Source organism: Myxocyprinus asiaticus, chromosome 38 (genome assembly GCF_019703515.2).
Source record: "Myxocyprinus asiaticus isolate MX2 ecotype Aquarium Trade chromosome 38, UBuf_Myxa_2, whole genome shotgun sequence".
NCBI classification, from domain to species: domain Eukaryota; kingdom Metazoa; phylum Chordata; class Actinopteri; order Cypriniformes; family Catostomidae; genus Myxocyprinus; species Myxocyprinus asiaticus.
The window spans coordinates 37,523,776-37,541,968 of record NC_059381.1 but is presented as its reverse complement, the minus strand read 5'-3'; the positions used below and the strand labels follow the sequence as shown (position 1 = coordinate 37,541,968).

Here is an 18,193-nt window from a genome sequence, read left to right as displayed (position 1 = left end):
TGGAGGTTTGATGCATCTACACCATCTGAACTCAAAACACACACTTCTCCACTGATGGCCATTCGAAAGTAGGTGTGTATTCTGACTAAATACAAATATTTGCAAGGAACATATGAATTAGTTCCATGAGAGTGGTTCATGCACTATATTCCAAGTCCTCTGAAGCCATGTGATAGCTTTGTGTAAGTCGACTACTAGATACTATGATATGATACGTGCTTTTGCGTCCTTTTTGAAGCTTGAAAACTCTGAATCCCATTCATTGCAATTACATGGAAAAAAGCGATAAGCACATTATTCCAATACAGATGTCGCCTATAGTGTTTCACGGAAGAAAGAAAGTCCAGTTTTGAGGTGAGTAAATTATGGTAGAATTTTTATTTGTGGGTGAACTAATCCTTTAATACACATTACTAGTCTGATTGTGAACAACTTATATGTGAATGTTATTACACAGAAGAAAAAAAATGTCCTTGTAATTTGTTGTTTCAATCAGAAATACTGTGTCACATTAAGAAAGTTAAATGGGTTGTGCACACCATTTCATGTTGACTTTAAAAATACATAACAAATTTAAATATATCAAAACAGCTTGGTGTGCGGAAAAGACTGAAATTTAAAGGGTTAGTTCACCCCAAAATTCAAATTCTCTCATGATTGACTCACCTTTAAGCCATCCCAGATATGTATGTTTTCTCAAGCAGAACCAAAGTGAAGATTTTTAAAAGCACATTTCAGCTCAGTTTGTCCATACAATGCAAGTAAACAGGTGCCATCAGGCTGCTGTCTTGCCTGCTCACAAGAACTAAGGGTGGGTATAAGGGTGGAAACCTTCTCCAGGTCCAACTGCTCAGGTGTGGCATGGAGCAGGCTGAGGCATTGCTGTGACATGGCATGGAGCAGGCTGAGGTGTTGCTGTGACGTGGCATGGAGCAAAAGATGGCGCTAGCTCAGTGACCATGACAAGGAACTCTGGCTCGGCGGCGGCCATGACGCGGAACTCTGGCTCGGCGGCGGCCATGACACGGACCTCTGGCTCAGCATCCGCCTTCCCCACAGTGAACGTGGAACCAATGATCTGTAGGGCGAGGTCGATATATTGAGCCAGGCTGAAGGAACTGCGACCGCCAGGCATCAAGGAGGAGATCGGCTCACTCAGACCAAAGCAAAAAATGTCTTTGAGGGCGACCTCATTAAAGTTCACCTGGCTGGCCAAATCGCAAAACTCCTCAACATAATCCTCCAGGGGATGATTCCCCTGATGTAGCCGTATGATTCGAACTGCTGGGTTCATAGTCGGTCCAGTATTCTGTAACGTTGCTGACTGGCAATGGCAATGATGAAGACGATGACGTGAAGATGAAGCGAACCCAAGTGCAGTTTATTTACAAAGTGATAATCCAAAAAACCCTAACTATAAACGTGAAAGAAAACATTGGACATGGACTTGGCTTGACTATGGCTTGACTATGGCTTGACTATGGCTTGACTATGGCTACAAAGTTACATTCAACATTTACATTTATTCAATACTTGACAAGGGACAATGGAAACCATGAGGGCTTAAATACAAGACATGGGAGAACATAAACCAATGAACAAACAGAACTCTAACAAGATAATTAAACAATAAACCAATGAAAACACGACACATGAACATGGAGGGAAAACATGAAATCACATGACAAGGGAACAGGAACTAAACTTTTCAAAAATAAAAGACATGAATCAACAAAATACACATGACATCATGTGGATTACTTTCATGCTGCCTAAATATGACTTTGGGCTGTCAAACAGCCAGCAGCCTGATGGCACCTGTTAACTTGCATTGTATGGACAAGCTGAGCTGAAATGTGCTTCTAAAAATCTTCATTTTGGTTCTGCTGAAGAAGGAAAGACATACACATCTGGGATGGCTTAAAGGTGAGTCAATCATGAGAGAATTTTAATTTTTGGGTGAACTAACCATTTAAATTTAATTGCATGGAAAAGAGCAATTTAAATATCACACTGTAAATAACTTCTTTTGTTTACCACAGTTCAGAGGTCAACCGATATATCGGCTTTAACGACTAATTGGTGCAAATAGTTGCTGATATATATATATATATATGTAATTATTTATTTTTTGTTTCGTTCCTCGGTGGCTGGCACTGGAGGGTCCTACAGTTAAAAGAGGTCGACCACTATCACAGATGTAAGTCATACGGGTTTCAAAAGACATGAGTGTGAGTAAATGATGACAGAAATTTCATTTTTGGATGCACTATTCCTTTAAATACCTTCTTCCTGTGTACGGGAGTATAAGAGCAGGGTAACCTACTTGCACTCTTCCAACACTACAGCTTCTTCCACATCTACTGATGGTATCATTAAGAGCAGCAGCACCTGCAGTGTTTGATACTATTCGTTCTGCTGACAGGGGGCTTTACTGATGCAATGCTCCCAACTAAAGCTCGCCGTGGTCCATGCTATTCAATTCGTTTTCATTAAGAACTGCATAAGGCGAAGCCCCTAGGCAACAGTCTGCCCTGTTGTGCCAGCAAATTGCTGTAAAAACACCCTAATTTACCAAACTCAGCAATGTCAAAGTCAGAGAACATCACAGTCTACGTTTACTAATGAGGGTGCACCTAAGGGCTTCCATGACTTGCTGTCAGACTACACCCCCTCAAAGTGTTTGATGGTATCCGCTCGACTCATCAGAGTTAACATTCATCTTGAGGAAACACATATTGACAACGCTACTCCCATTAACGCATTAGGACTACATTTAGCCTTGTTGGTGCTGGCTCAACAGAATAGAGCTACAAAGCTGTCAAGCTAAACTGTCTTTCTAATGATAAAGTCATTGTAATCACCCGACTCCAAAAAAAGAAAAAAAAAAAAATGGTCATCACAATACACAAGTTACAATCATAACAAATACGGCTCCATTGACAAATATAACAATGGATATTACATGGTGGAAAAAACAAAAACATTTGCTGCAAGAATCCAATCTAAACATAATGTACAAGTGGTGTTGTGATTATAAACAAATGCTTGCTTTTAGCCAAATCTTTTAAGTGAATCAATCATTCTCGTTCACTTCCATGGACAGACACAAGTTTCTAGTTCACTGAAGTCTATGGCTTGGTAAAAATATTGGGTAACTGCAACATACAGGCAAAAAGTCACGCAAGGGGAGATGTTGCCTCAACTTTGCAATAATTCATTCAATACACTGTCAGTCAATCGATGCGATAATGTCCGCTTCTAATGCTCTTACACTCGCAGTGGGTCTCTGCAGATCACTATGAATGCGACGAGCTGATTGAAGTGGAGAGATTATTTACAGAGTAAACAAATAACCAACTAGGACAACTCACTTTTGGTCATCATCTAAATCAAAATGAACTTGAAGTGACTTGAAGTGAGTTTTTAGTGAGCACTCGTTCAAAAAAAAATCAGCTCCAAGCCATCAAGCCATCATTACAGAGGAGTAGATCAGACGACTGATCAAAAAATAAGGTAACTATAAAAATAATATGCGAAAGATATGAAACTTTTTTGTATAATAAATAATTATATGTCAACAAAAAACCTAGATGAGACTTTGACTTGGTTTAATACTGTCTGTTAATATAAACAAAAAATAAAAGTACTGTATGCTTTTTAACAGTGTAAGATAAAATGTATTTTATATGCCAACCCTTACAGAAATCTGATATATGGCAATGAACATTAGGGATGTAAGACACTAGTCGACTAAATATGCTGCTAGTTGACACTGGAATTACTAGTCGGTCAATATTTTTCCCCATTAAACTGTTCAACAATTTTACACATTTACGTTTGGCATTATATATTTTTTTTAAATGCTGCGCTTAAATGACTGTCATTTTAATGTTACACATTTGAAATATAATTAATAATACAAATATTATTAAAAAAGACGATATCTGTAGTAGATGTATACAAAGTTTCATTTCACCTCAGGCTGTGCGTGCTTCTTCCCTCTCTTACTTGTGGCACACAGGAAAATGTCCTCTCGCAAAACCAGCAAAGTAGCTATGGAAATCACTTCGGTGGTGGTGCGGGAAGTAGATCTTCAAAATGTTGGCTTGCAAGTCACTACAGATGTTTTCACATTCGGGTCTTTAAATCTGTGCATGCCTGCAAGTTATTTTCCCGCCGAGCGGGCTTTTTCAAGTGCGTGATAATTGCCTCAGGTGAGTTAGGTCCCGTCTTTCACCGTACCATGTTGACATGCTAATTTTGTTCATCAAAAATGTATGATTTTGAGTAAGTAGTCTAAAAAAGGACTATTTTAGGCTATGTATGCAAATAATTTTTACCCTGCTGATCAAGAAGGCTATTTTCAATGATGTGTCGACTGCACCTATGGGTTAAACCCTTTTATTCTGTGTGCGCGTCACGTTTAGGACAATACATCAGGTTTATTGTACATTTCTCACAAGCCTATTTTCTTTCAATCCTAGCTTTTTTTTTTTTTTTTTTACATCGTAACTGTTATTGGTAAACGTTCTTAACCGAACAACTGTCTTATTAGATCATATTAGATTAGAACATATTTTCAACAATGTCCTGACTGTTGGTGATTTCCATTAAAACAAGCAATCAGGGTTGCTCTGTTAGTCCTGCACTATTCATGCAATTGGTTTCAATAATTTTGCCTGTATTCGCTAACGTTGATTCATTAAATTCATGTAATGTTCTATATTTATGTAGCCTACAATGATGATAATGCAAATCAAGCACGTTGCAGATAGATGCTTTTCAGCAGAATTTAGCATCGGATTTGGCTGTTGGAAGTATTTTAAATGGGTCATATTAACACAATGTTTTTTGACTGTTTTCTGAGGGTTTCTTTCTTTTTTAGACTAATTGACATCAAAATTTTCATTTAAACGTCAGTGAAATTAGTCATTCCACATATCCCTAATGAACATATAAGACTTTAGTTCATATATTTGGGCATACATGTAGGCTACATAGCCTGTAGTATTTTGAAATATAAGTTGTTGCATATATGTGCAAGTATGTGACTTTTTATATCATATATATCTTTTATAGGCATATTATTTGTTCAGTGTTTTGTAATATATGAGATTTCTGTATGGTTTTAACATGTAAGCTATGTAAATGTCAGATGGAACTGAAAGGAATAATGAACTATTCCTTGAAGTATGAAAAAAAAAAGTGATTTAAAAAAATACTAATTTTAAAAGTCCACCACATGCCACGTGTGTGTGTGTGTGTGTGTGTGTGTGTATAATATACTTATTAGTACATTTTTAATCATGATTAATCGCATAATTTTTTGTAGTTAATCACGATTAATTGCAGATTTTGTAAGTGCTGAAATTTGACACTAAATATACGACAATTCAAAATGCATTTATTTCCATTTTAGGAAAGAAAACAAAACAATATGTAACAATATAATGCTTCCTTTCCAGACAAACCCTTCCGCAATATAAAGATAGAAATGCACTAAAATAGCACCAATTTAAGTAACATTAAACGTTTCCCAAAGTCTAAGTGGGAGTTTGACTAATTGAAAGAACTCGTCTACCTATAGGTTGCATTTTCATTGCAATGGGCATTACATCTCTTAAACTCTCATCCTCCACAATATTTATCTGCTGGTAGACTGTGGCTATCGCCTACAGCAATCGTGATGCTGAATTTAAAATTTATGCATTAAAACTTTTTTAATTAATCGCATGCATTAACACGTTAATTATTATAGCTCTAATACTTATACACATTCACAATTAAAATGATGTAAAGATATGATTGAAACTCATTAAGTTACTAATTAATTAATTTTAATTGGCTATTGCTGTCTTTTTCAATATCTTGATAAAAGTCAAGCCCAATATGGAAAAAATAATAGATATGTTTTGTTTATTATGCAAAATTTCATAAAGGATAACCACATATTTTTGAATGAATCTGTTTGGTGAATGATTCAATGAGTCACTGGGATGAATCAAAATCACCACCACCAAATGTACCAATGCAAACTAGGCACTAGAGCTAAAATCAATTATTATTTTGGTAACTGAGTACTCCACCTGTATTCTTCTGTTGAACCCAAAAGGGAATGTAAGGCAGTTTCTTTGAATCTTTGTTCCATACAATTAAAGTAAATGGTGACCGAGGCCTGCCTTACATCTCCTTTTTATGTTAAACAAGAAGAAAGTTATATAGGTTTGGAACAAATTCAGAGTGAGTAAATCATTTTTATTTCTGGTGTAAACTCTCCCTTTCAGAAAAAACGAAATAATTGCATAATACAGTATTTCATATAATAATAAGAATTAAAAATGTGCTTCGTGTGGTAACATCCAAATTAACTTCGTTTATTCAAGTCAAAAATATCAATCAATCGGACTAAATCAACCTGACAAATTAGGTTACAACAAAAGTATTTTTATGGGTTAGATCAAGTACTGTATATCCTTGAGATTACAACTGCAGGTTACTGCGAAGTGAACTTCAAAGATGAAACTGCATTCATGATTAGTTTGTAATTAAATATTTGAGTAATCGCTATAATCTGCACTCAGAACCAATTATAGATCTTGCAGTGCCACGGAAGAAGCATGCTGCTGTTTTTGAGCTAAAATGGTTAATTCCTGTTGTTGTTTTTGTCATATTGCCTTTTTTATCAAAATGAAATATTGATGATGGCACAGTGCAGTGGTATCAGTACTCTGCTCAGATGGTGTGAATGTTTGACTGAAGTAGCTGCGTCATCTCCATTGCATTTTCTCTCTTAGCACAAGGACTTCAAAGAGGCCCATTGCTTGGTTTCTCCCTAATGAGAGCACAGTGCAACACCTCAAAGCCCAATTCTGCCTGTAGATCTCATCTGACAGACTGCTCGCCTGTAAACGAACAAATGGTGGTGTTAAAAAAAGACGCCTGTTTGCCTTTCATCCCTGCGTAGTGGGAACATTCTCAGACTTCTCTGTGAGAGAGTGCTTTTATATCTCTCTTTTGCCTCTGTCGCTTTCTTTCTGCTATGTTGAGACTTATATGCAAATCACTGCAACCAGAAATAGAAAGGAAGCTCGTCAAAAGGAGGGTTGGTAAAAAAAAAATAGCTGCAGGCCTAACACATGTAATTGATTCGCATTTTAATTTGAGGGGTACTTCTGCTGCTGATAAACATAAATACAGTACATGTCATACACTCACAGCTGTGAGGAACTATGTTTTGTGATTTCTGAATCGTTTGGAATTATATACATTTCTGCAATAAAGTCTCCTAAAATACAGTAACCCCAAAAATTATTTGGACACATAAGCCAGGCATTGTACTGTAAAACAAAATATCAAACCAAATGATGCTCAAGCTTTTCTCACTTCATGACTAACTTCACTTTTCTGACTTCTAGGCAAGTTGTATAAAGAGATTGTATAAAGTCAGTTCCCCTCAAAATCACAGAGGTGTCCGAGCCAAGTAATGGCTGGTGTACCACAATTACCTCAAGGTTCAGTGCTTGGCCTCCTCCTCTTCTTGATGTACACAACAACACTGGGATCTATCATCCGGACACATGGTGTTTCCTACCTCTGCTATGCCTATAACATGTAGCTATTTCTATTTCCACAGAGCATTTTGGCATGCCTGGTAGACATCTTGGCCTGAATGACAGAACATCATCTCAAACTTTGTCTAGCAAAGATAAATTTTTTCATTTTCCTAGCGAGTCCAGCAATACAACACATCTTTACCATACATACAGCTATGCTCATCAATAATAACATCATCCAGGGTAGCCAGAAACTTCGGGCAACAGCTACATATATATACTGTATATAGTGTATATATATATATATATATATATATATACTGATGAGCCAAAAAAATTATGACCACCTGCCTAATACGCTGTTGGTCCTCTGCGTGCCGCCAAAACAGAGTCGACCCGCCGAGGCATGAACTCTATAAGACCCTTGAAGGTATCCTGTGGTATCTGGCACCAAGATATTAGCAGCAGATCCTTCAAGTCCTGTAATTTGCGAGGTGGAGCCGCCGTGGATTGGACTTGCTGGTCCAGCACATCCCACAGATTCTCAATCAGATTGAGATCTGGGGAATTTGGAGGCCAGGGCAACACCTAGGACTCTTCATCATGTTCCTCAAACCATTCCCAAACACTGTGTTCAGTGTGGCAGGGTGCATTATCTTGCTGAAAGAGGCCATTGCCATCAGGGATTAGCATTGCCATGAAGGGGTGTACCTGGTTTGCAGCAATGTTTAGGTAAGTGGCATGTGTCAAATTGACATCCACATGAATGGCCAGACCCAGGATTTCCCAGCAGAACATTGCCCAGAGCATCACACTCCCTCCACTGGCTTGTCATCTTCCTACAGTGCATCCTGGTGCTAACACTTCCCCAGGTAAACAGCGCACACGTACACGGCCTACCACGTGATGTAAAAGAAAATGGGACTCATCGGACCAGGCAACCTTCTTCCACTGCTCCGAGGTCCAGTTCCGATGCTCACGTGCCCATTGTAGGCGCTTTCGATGGTGGACAAGGGGTCATCATCGGCACTCTGACCGTTCTGCGGCTATGCAGCCCCATACGCAGCAGGGTGCGATGCACTGTGTGTTGTGACACATTCCTCTCATTACCATCGTTAAAATTTTCGACCTTCTGTCAGTTCGGACCAGACGAGATAGCCTTCACTGCCCTCATGCATCGATGAGCCTTGGGCACCCAACACCCTGTCGCCGGTTTGTGGTTTGTCCCTTCTTGGACCACTGTCGGTAGGTACTCACCACTGCTGACCGGGAGCACCCCACATGCTCTGACCCAGTCGTCTGGCCATAACAATTTAGCCCTTGCCAAAATCGCTCAGGTCTTTACTCCAGCCAAACTGATTGTTCGTTACCATCTAATCCACCCAGACCTTGACATGTGGCCTTGTTAGGAGATGATCAAAGTTATTCGCTTCACCTGTGAGTGGTCATAATGTTTTGGCTCATCTGTGAACATATGGGTGTTTCTTCAACTTCAGTAATTTCATGTCCTAGGGGTTGATTTTTTTATTTATTTTATTTTTTTGAATGTGAAGGTCACCTTAATACTGTAATCTTTTTATCATGTCTTCATTAATTTTTGGTACTTTTCAAATGCTTTGTATGTACATATTTTATTGTTTTAGACTTTTCCCAGACCCAGACTTTCAATATTCAACTATGAATACAACTAGAATATCCATTATAAAAATACAAATTTCAACCCCAATTCTGAAATAGTTGGGACAGTATGAAAAATGCTAATAAAAACAAAAAGGAGTAATTTGTGAATTATATTTACCCTTTGCTATATTGAAAGCGCTACATCAACACATTATATGATGTTTTACCTTGTGAATTTCATTGTTTTTTTTTAAAGATGTATAGTAATTTCAAATCAGATGATTGCAACATGCTCCAAAAAAGTTGAGACAGGCAATTAAAGACTAATAACAATTTGACGAGTTGAAATAACAAGGCGATGTGAAACAGGAGATGTTAAACAGGTGAGGCAATTGTATCATAATACTGTATACTGTATGAGGAGCCTCCAAAAACAGCCTAGTCCTTCACGAGCAAGGATCATTCAAGACTTGTCAATTTGCCAACAGATGCTTAAGCAAATAATCCAGCACTTTGAGAACAATGTTCCCCAAAGACAAATTGGAAGGATTTTGGGCATTTCACCCTCCACAGTGCACAATATAGTTAAAAGATTCAAGGAATCTGGTCAAATCTCAGCGAAACGAAAACCATTTCTGAATGCGTGTGATCTCTGATCCCTCAGACGTCACTGTGTTAACAACATTCATCTGTAATGGATATCATGAACATGGGCTTGGGATATCTTTAGTAAACCTTTGTTAGTCAACACCACTCGCCGCTGCATCCACAGATGCAAGATAAGACTTTACTATGCAAAGCAGAAGCCCTACATCAACACTGTCCAGAAGCGCTGCTGATTTCTCTGGGCTCTGTCTCATCTTAGATGGAAATTAGAACAGTGGAACCGTGTTTTTTGCTCTGAAGAGTCCACATTTAAAACAGTTTTTGAAAAACAAAGCCGTCGTGTTAAAAGAGGAAAAGGGCCATCCAAACTGTTATTAGCGTCAGGTCCAAAAGCCAGTGTCTGTATGGGCCAGTGGTGTGTCAGTGCCCATGGCATGGGTAACTCGTACATCTGTGAGAACACCATGAATGCAGACAGACATGTACAAATTTTGGAGCAGCATATACTGCCATCCAGCACCATCTTTTCCAGTGACGTCCCTGCATTTTCCATCAGGACAACTTCAAACAACATACTGCCCGGATTTCAAGTGCATGGCTGTGTAAGCAGAGAGTGTGGGCACTAGACTGGCCTGCCTGCAGTCCTGACCTGTGTCCAATTGAGAATGTGTGGTGCATTATGAAGCACACCATACGGCAATGAATATACCGTACAATTGTGCAGCTAAAGACCTACATAATGGATGAATGGGGGAAAATTCCACTTTCTAAACTGAACAAACTTGTGTCTTCAGTGCCCAAATGCTTAACAAGTGTTATTAGAAGAAATGGTGATGTTTCACAGTAGTAAACACTCGACTGTCCTAACTTTTTTGGAGCGTGTTGCAATCATCTGATTTGAAATTATTGTACATTTAAAAAAACAAACAATGAAATTCACAAGGTAAAACATCATATAATGTGTAGTTGTAGTGCTTTCAATATAGCAAAGGGTGAATGTAATTTACAAATCACTAATTTTTTATTAGCATTTTTAATACTGTCCAAACTTTTTTGGAATTGGGGTTGTATTACATGTTTAAAAGCTAAAAGAGTGAAATATACATGAACCATTTCAATATTTATTTTGTGAAAATTATTTCTATCAGTTTTACAAAAGTTTTGACTGTCCCAGAGTTGTGGCATAATTTTCACCACACCAAACTATTTTTCAAAAGTTTCAGTTAATAGTATGCTTAAAATGAAATATTAGACAAGTGATGTTTGAAGAAAACAAAGAAAATTTAATGTCACAAGAAAATCACATATTTTTATTTTATGTTAAAACAATTAACGCAATTAATCATGTCCCTGACTGTACGTAAATTCCGTAAAAAGGAAATATCATACCATCGAGGCAATTCAAGCTTGAATACCACCTTTATGTTTTTGTGGGTTCGCAGTCAGCAGGGTGCAGTCAGTGCAGCTCCAGCTGTACAGGTAATGCCTAGTTGTACATGCAACAAACCACATTTACCAAAAGCAGGCAGCACAACATGAGTAAGGGGTGTCACACAGCAGGACGTGTTCTTGCGTTTAAAAACAGCTGGACAGAGCACAACTCTGAATGCAGGGGTCTAAAGGCGCAGTTTTCAAACTGCATTTAACCTGACACAGCATCCTAAAAACACAGCATTTATGCACAAGATTCTGAAAACCAGTGAAACATGACACAACCACAGTAAGACGCTCCACAAATCGTCTGTCCATCATAGACCAACAAAAATTGTGCAGAAAAATGCAAGAACGTGTTCCATGAGAACAGTTCCTCGGACAGAATGACAAACTCAATTGCAAAATGGATTGCTGTACTGTAGAACATTATGTTAAAAGATATTGAAATAAAAGAAGAAAACCATATATTGCCTTCTAAAGCTACTTTATGTTTTGCACTCGTCAGCCACAATAATGTAATGTTTTTGAATGATCTGAATTATTATATTTATTAAAAACATATATAAACTATTCTACATTATCATTCCTGGGAGGAGTTCCCATAGTGTCAGTTACTGATGCAGAGTCTTGTTTCCTCCTTTTCAGGGAAACAAGCTTACAGTCATAACCATGACTTTTTCTAAATAGTATAGAAAAACCTGATCATTTGCATGCGATACATGTGATACAGTAGGCTAAACAGTCATAAGTTACCTTGTGTGTGGAGTCATCTAGATCAGTGGTTCCCAACCATTTTTCCTTGAAGCCCCCCTACTTAATTACAAGAAAGTCTGTCTAGACATGCTTTCAGAGAATGTATCTTGAATATGAGTATATTTTGTCTTTACTGCACTGGCAGAAGTATGAACAAGTGAAAAAATACACTTAAATACAAAATACACATATTCAAGATACATTCTCTAAAAACAAGTCTAAATATCTTCCATGTTGCTTCTCAAGTAAATGTATCTTGCTTTAAGGACTTTTTTGCAGTGAATTTTTTAATTAATTAAACAATAAAAATCCAAGTATTGTTTTCCTTGTAATTCAGTGAATGTCATTTAGAGATATTTTTAAAAGATGACTTTATTGTTAGTAAGCACGTTTAATACAACCTTTTAAGTCGAGGCACAAGCTGAATAGTCGTTTAAGAACTAATGATTTATCGTTGCAATAATCGCCCGAATAAACAAATAATCGTTCTAATAATCGTTTGATTAATCGATTATCAAAATAATCATTAGTTGCAACCCTAATTGCAATATAATGATTTTTTGGAATGCACATTCTTTGCCATGTGGCGGGATTTTGCATAACCGCAATAGACACGATACTTTAACATTTCTTGCCGTTATCATATTTCTACTGGTATTTCGTCCACCCCGGCGCAGAGCTCTGTATCCGTTTGAGTCTTGCAGTGTGTGGTTATGATGTTGCAATTATTCCAAAATCCAAGAAAAGTAAACTCACAAGCACTTGGCCATGCAACAGTCAGTGCACCTCTGCAGAATATATTTGATGCGCTTCATCCTCATGCAGTTTTGTAAAGAGGCTCTGGTCAGTTGAGTGACATTTCATGAAATTTTGCTACAGTTGCCAGGGTGTCAAGTCTTTGCACGTTTTTTTATATTGAGATATTGTTTATCACATGAGTTAGACGAGGAAGCTGACATGCTGTCTTACTGGTATTGCGCATTTTATCGATCTATGACCGCATCAAAATGCGCAAGGTTCCGCACCCCCCTGGACCCCAGGTTGGGAACCACTGTTCTACATATTATGTGCAAAAACAACACAATACAAAGACAGATGAAATAGAGAAAGCTCTTCTGAAAGCCACACCACATGTGAGATATCGAGTACAGCATTTTAATCATTGTATCATATCTCGCTCTCTATGGCACTTCAGTAAAATCTCCACATTATAATCTTATTCTCCCACAGAGTTATGAAGCACCATAATAACTAGGGCACACTGATCATTTATCAGCCGGGGCGCTTTCAAAGCTCCAGGACTCAGGGGCAAATGGAATTATACAAATAACATAGGCACTTCCCCCAGTTGCCGCCTGCGCAACAAGATTACACCGGTAAATAAGAATCCCCCCCCCCCCCATTTCTGGTGTGAACAAAAATGGGGGTTATTGTGCTGCAGCAATTGCTGCAACATCACTCCCAAGTCAGGCAGTCGAATATTGCCGTGAGTGCTGTGCATGGGAATAAATATGTTAATCCCATAGTGCTGAGCAGGGTAAACTTCAGCACAAAAAGGCATGTGAACTACTGTGATGGGGCTCAGAGAAGCAGGGACTTGTGTTCTATTTCTTTTTCCAGTAATGGAGTAAATTTGTTAGCTGCATAGATTTTGCAAGGTTGGAAAGTGGCTACCAGGGTAGGTTTGCACCAGCCATTCATAATGTCTTTCTCAAATCGGCATTTAAAGTTCACACTAGGGGCTTTGTAACTAGAAAGTCTGTACCTAACTCTGTACTTAATTTTGTTGCACCATTTGTTCCAGGACAATACATAGCAAGAAAGTCATGCACTCTTTATAAAGTACTGTGCAGTTGCATAATATGATGTTTACCTTTGTAAAGTGGCCCTTAATGCCACAACTAGGCTGAGCTGTAACTTATGCCCTCGACACCAGACCTACCATGAGCTCAGAGGTTGTTAATTGATGGTATATTCTTTAGCTGAAACCATCCGTCCACATTATTTTAACTTTATAGAAATAAAAAAAATAAAAAAACATGTTTATTAGCAGAATTTCTGGTGAAGAACTACACCACCCATGATCCTGAAGGAAACAATCCACCAATCTAAGAATTGCCATTCATGTGGATGTCACTTTGACACGTGCCACCTACCTAAACATAGTTTCAGACCAGTTACACCCCTTCATGGCAATGGTATTCCCTGATGGCAGTGGCCTCTTTCAGCAGGATAATGCACCCTGCTACACCGCACACATATTGTTCAAGAATGGTTTGAGGAACATGTTGAAGAGTTCAAGGTGTTGCCCTGGCCTCCAAATTCCCCAGATCTCAATCCGATTGAGCATCTGTGGGATGTGCTGGACCAAGAAGTCCGATCCACGGCGGCTCCACCTCGTAACTTACAGGACTTGAAGGATCTGTGGGTGGGCACTGTTGAGCTCATAAGTATATTTTTTGTGCCATGTACATACTAATTCACTGTTAAAGTGAACTGTATAATCTAATAACTAAATGACTTAAAAGTGATTGTCTTTATACAGCTTCAATGTAGTTATATAAGTTTTGGAAAGTGTAGCTAGAATGTATTTGAAATACTTAAATTTTGAGTAGCTTCTAGTTTTACAAAATAATTTTACAAACTAGTTTCCCCAACCCTGGTAGTTATATCTACTTTTTGTTTGTAACTTGTAGTGTAAATAACGACTTTTTCATATGGGCAATCTTGACTGTTCTACTTTAAATTATGAGTACCTTGTAGCTTAAAATAGCTTCCACACACTGCATATAAAGTATAATGCAGATTTAAGAAGATGTAAGATGTTTTTTTTAATGTGACAATGTAGCAGATGTTTTTTTTTTTTTTTCAAACACATTTTCATGTATAAATTGTGATGATAAAAAGAAAACAAACATTACAGCAATTGTAATGTAATCTATAAATGTAATACTTCAATTGCTAATCCCCACTGTCCTTTCAAATAATTTAGTGTAGAACTATATTTAGAACTATACATTATCTACATCTAATTAGGCCACCCCTGAGAGTTCATTTAAAATAACCGTAACCTAAACTTAAATAGCATTAGGCAAATTACTGATTTAGTGTGAAAATTAAACAATGATAGTTATGGGGAGTACATTTCAATAAGATAGACAATTTAAAAACATGAAAGCAGAATGTACAACACTTCTGTCCTCTTATATAATCGGCCTACATGATGTGTCGCTGTGCCACTGCAAAAGTGAGTCAGAAAAAATCCCCCACTGCAGACTTATGAGACTACAGATGCAATCATCATCACTTCCCCCCTCATTAGTGCTTGCTAAGGCAAGCATCATTATTAATATTGCTCATGCTGAGGGTTAGGGATTTGAACTAACATCTACCAAATAAATCTGTACCATTCGTCCCGTACTGTTTATGCTCCAGACTTGAAATGATACCACAATGCCCTGGCAACTCACAAAACCCTAGCATCGTGACAGTCTTTTGAACAGGCAAGCGCCGCTCACATTTTCTTCAGAAAATCTAGTTTCAGTATCCATTCTAAACATTAATGCATGCCACATGAAGCACAATCATGGCCAGTGTAAGACCGATAAGTTTGAAATAGTGTCTTTCTGTCAGAGGATGGAGGATCCTGGAGGAGATGTTCAATCTACCAACATGTACTCTTGGACTGCCCCCCAAATACTGCTGTAAGCACCCATTTCCTTGGCATGCAGTCAAGTATAGGTCATAGTTGGGCCACAGTAATACACTGAATATTCACAATATATTTGCGATGATTTTACTGGCGATTTATAAAAAAAAAAAAAAAAAAAAAAAAAAAAAAGCTATATGTAAATATGGTAATGTTTTTTAATGTGCTATTTAGTTATTTAGAGCCATTAAGATTCCTACACTGTAAAAAAAATAATAATAAAAAAAAAAAAAATAAAAATAAACATTTTAAAAATGCATTTAATTTGTCTGTTAACCCTTTAAGCTCGGATGGGCCCACGAGAAAAAAAAAAAATAATAATAATCGTCAAAATATTAATAACTACACTCTTAACCAACACAAAATAGGTATTGTTAGAAAGTTGATGCATGTAGGCATTATGACCAAAACTGAACAAGTGCTAGGAAATTTGCAGTCAAATCAGAAGTGTTCCATTATGATAATTTATAATAAAAAAAATGTGCACTGTACATATTATTGCAATCAGTAAAAACATAAAATTCATCAAATAGTTGTGTGTCATATGTTGTTGGAAGAGTAGAATACAACCAGCCTATTTGTTTTACTCACAGACAAAAATATAGTGAGTAATAGCTAAGTATATGTCTTTGACTATTATGTTGGTGTAGCATATATGCAAAATCTTTGCTTATAAATTCAAGAAAAATAAACAGAACATAAAATATCACACACCATAACTTAGAAGAGGTGATTATCTTCCAAACGAGCCCACACACAAGGTAATCGAATGCATAGTATCATTAGATAATCCACCCAAAGTACAATGTTACATATGGCCACCAGAAGATGGTGCCATGTAAATGACACAGACTCAATGATGACTCAAATAGCACAGAATGAAACTCATTCTGTGAAATCGCATTACTAAAATAATGTCTTCATGCTATGCATACCTTTAGTCACTGTTGTGTTTGCATGTGTAATTAGTGCGTATGTATAATCAATATGTTTTATTTGTTTGGAAAGGCTTTTGGACACATGGAGACATTTTTGAACACTATGATAAATTATTTTTGTAATGCTATAACTTTTGATTGCTTTGTCGTATCAAAAAAATAAATAAATAAAATAAAATAAAATAAAATCTCAGATACAGTTCACATTATTGGGAACAAAACAAAACCAGTTTTCGGAGCCACCTTTTTTACACCCAGAGATATGTAATGTGAAATAAGAAAAAATAACATTTTTGGCTCAGTTGTTTTTGTGTTTTTCAGAGGGTTTCTTAGGATGAGAGTCTCAGAATGTATCATAATCTATATCATTAAAAAAATGTGAAAAGTTTTCTTTACAATGATACCAAACACTTGACCCTCCTTTTTTATCTTTTTTTTTTTTTTTTTTTTTGTCGAATTACAAGCCTTTAATTTTGGGTATGCCACAAAACACTCATGCTCCATGTGCAAATAAAATAATACAAACAGGGGAAAACGAATTCACAGGGGAGAAAAAAAAAATGATAAAACTGAAAGTAAAAAACAATAACAAACTCTCGAAGAACAACAAACTGAAAGCCAAAATTACTGGGAGACAGAGCAAACAAACATCAACTGAACAACATGAGAAACAAAACAGTCCAACAAACACAAGAGCAAAAGGAGCACAATAAATACAGGTAGGGCACAAGAGGAACAGGTGAAGACAATTAACATAACAAGGACTAAACATGGAGAGTGATGAGGGCAACGAGGAGGCGGGGTCAGGGAAGCACATGGCAGACAAACACAAAGCCATGTGCTAACACACGAGACTAAAACAGACATGAGTGCACATGGTGATGAAGGACCACAAACAGCCATGTGCACTCACTCAACACACAAGACTGACAGAAGAGCGTATGGCAAGAGGACCGAACCTGAAGCCATGCGCTCACAAAAGATGGGACATGGAGCATGAGTGTCCGGATCCCGACCCAGAACAGAAACCGAACTAGGCTGAGTTAGGACCCAGACACGCTCCAAACATGAAAACACAAACACAGAACATGAGTGACAGGGTCCTGACACCACTAAAAACATTACTGACAAAGTGACAGGATCCTGACATGACCCCCATCAAAGTAAAAAGGGGAACATCAACCAGAACACAAAACATTACAGCGTGGCTGGAGGCACAGACCAGGTCAGGACCAAAGGAACAAGCGGTACCAACCGAGGGAGGGTGGGGGAACCCAGGGGGATGGCTCCATATAAGGGGGCAGGTCGGGAGGCTGGGGAAATGGAATGGGTCAGGCCGAGGGGCAGATGACAGACCAGGGAGGGAGGGCGGGTGGGGGAAACCAGGAGGATGGCTTAGTCAGGGTCGGGGTTGGGAGGCCGGGGAAGTGGAAAAGACCTGGCCAAGGAATGGAGGACAGACCAGGGGGCCAGGGTGACAAAAACCAGAGGAGAGCCCAGAGGCCTATATTAAAAATCTTGATTTAAGATGTACAGTATACACATGTATTCAATGTGTAAAAAATTTTTTATTTCTT

At 37.9% G+C, this 18,193-nt stretch overlaps 1 protein-coding gene across 2 annotated transcripts in view; it reads right to left on the bottom strand.

Moving 5' to 3' along the window:
• The window catches only part of LOC127429139 (gamma-aminobutyric acid receptor subunit gamma-2-like), a 148,513-nt gene that overhangs the window by 31,642 nt on the left and 98,678 nt on the right, over positions 1-18,193 (bottom strand). The window lies entirely within an intron of this gene.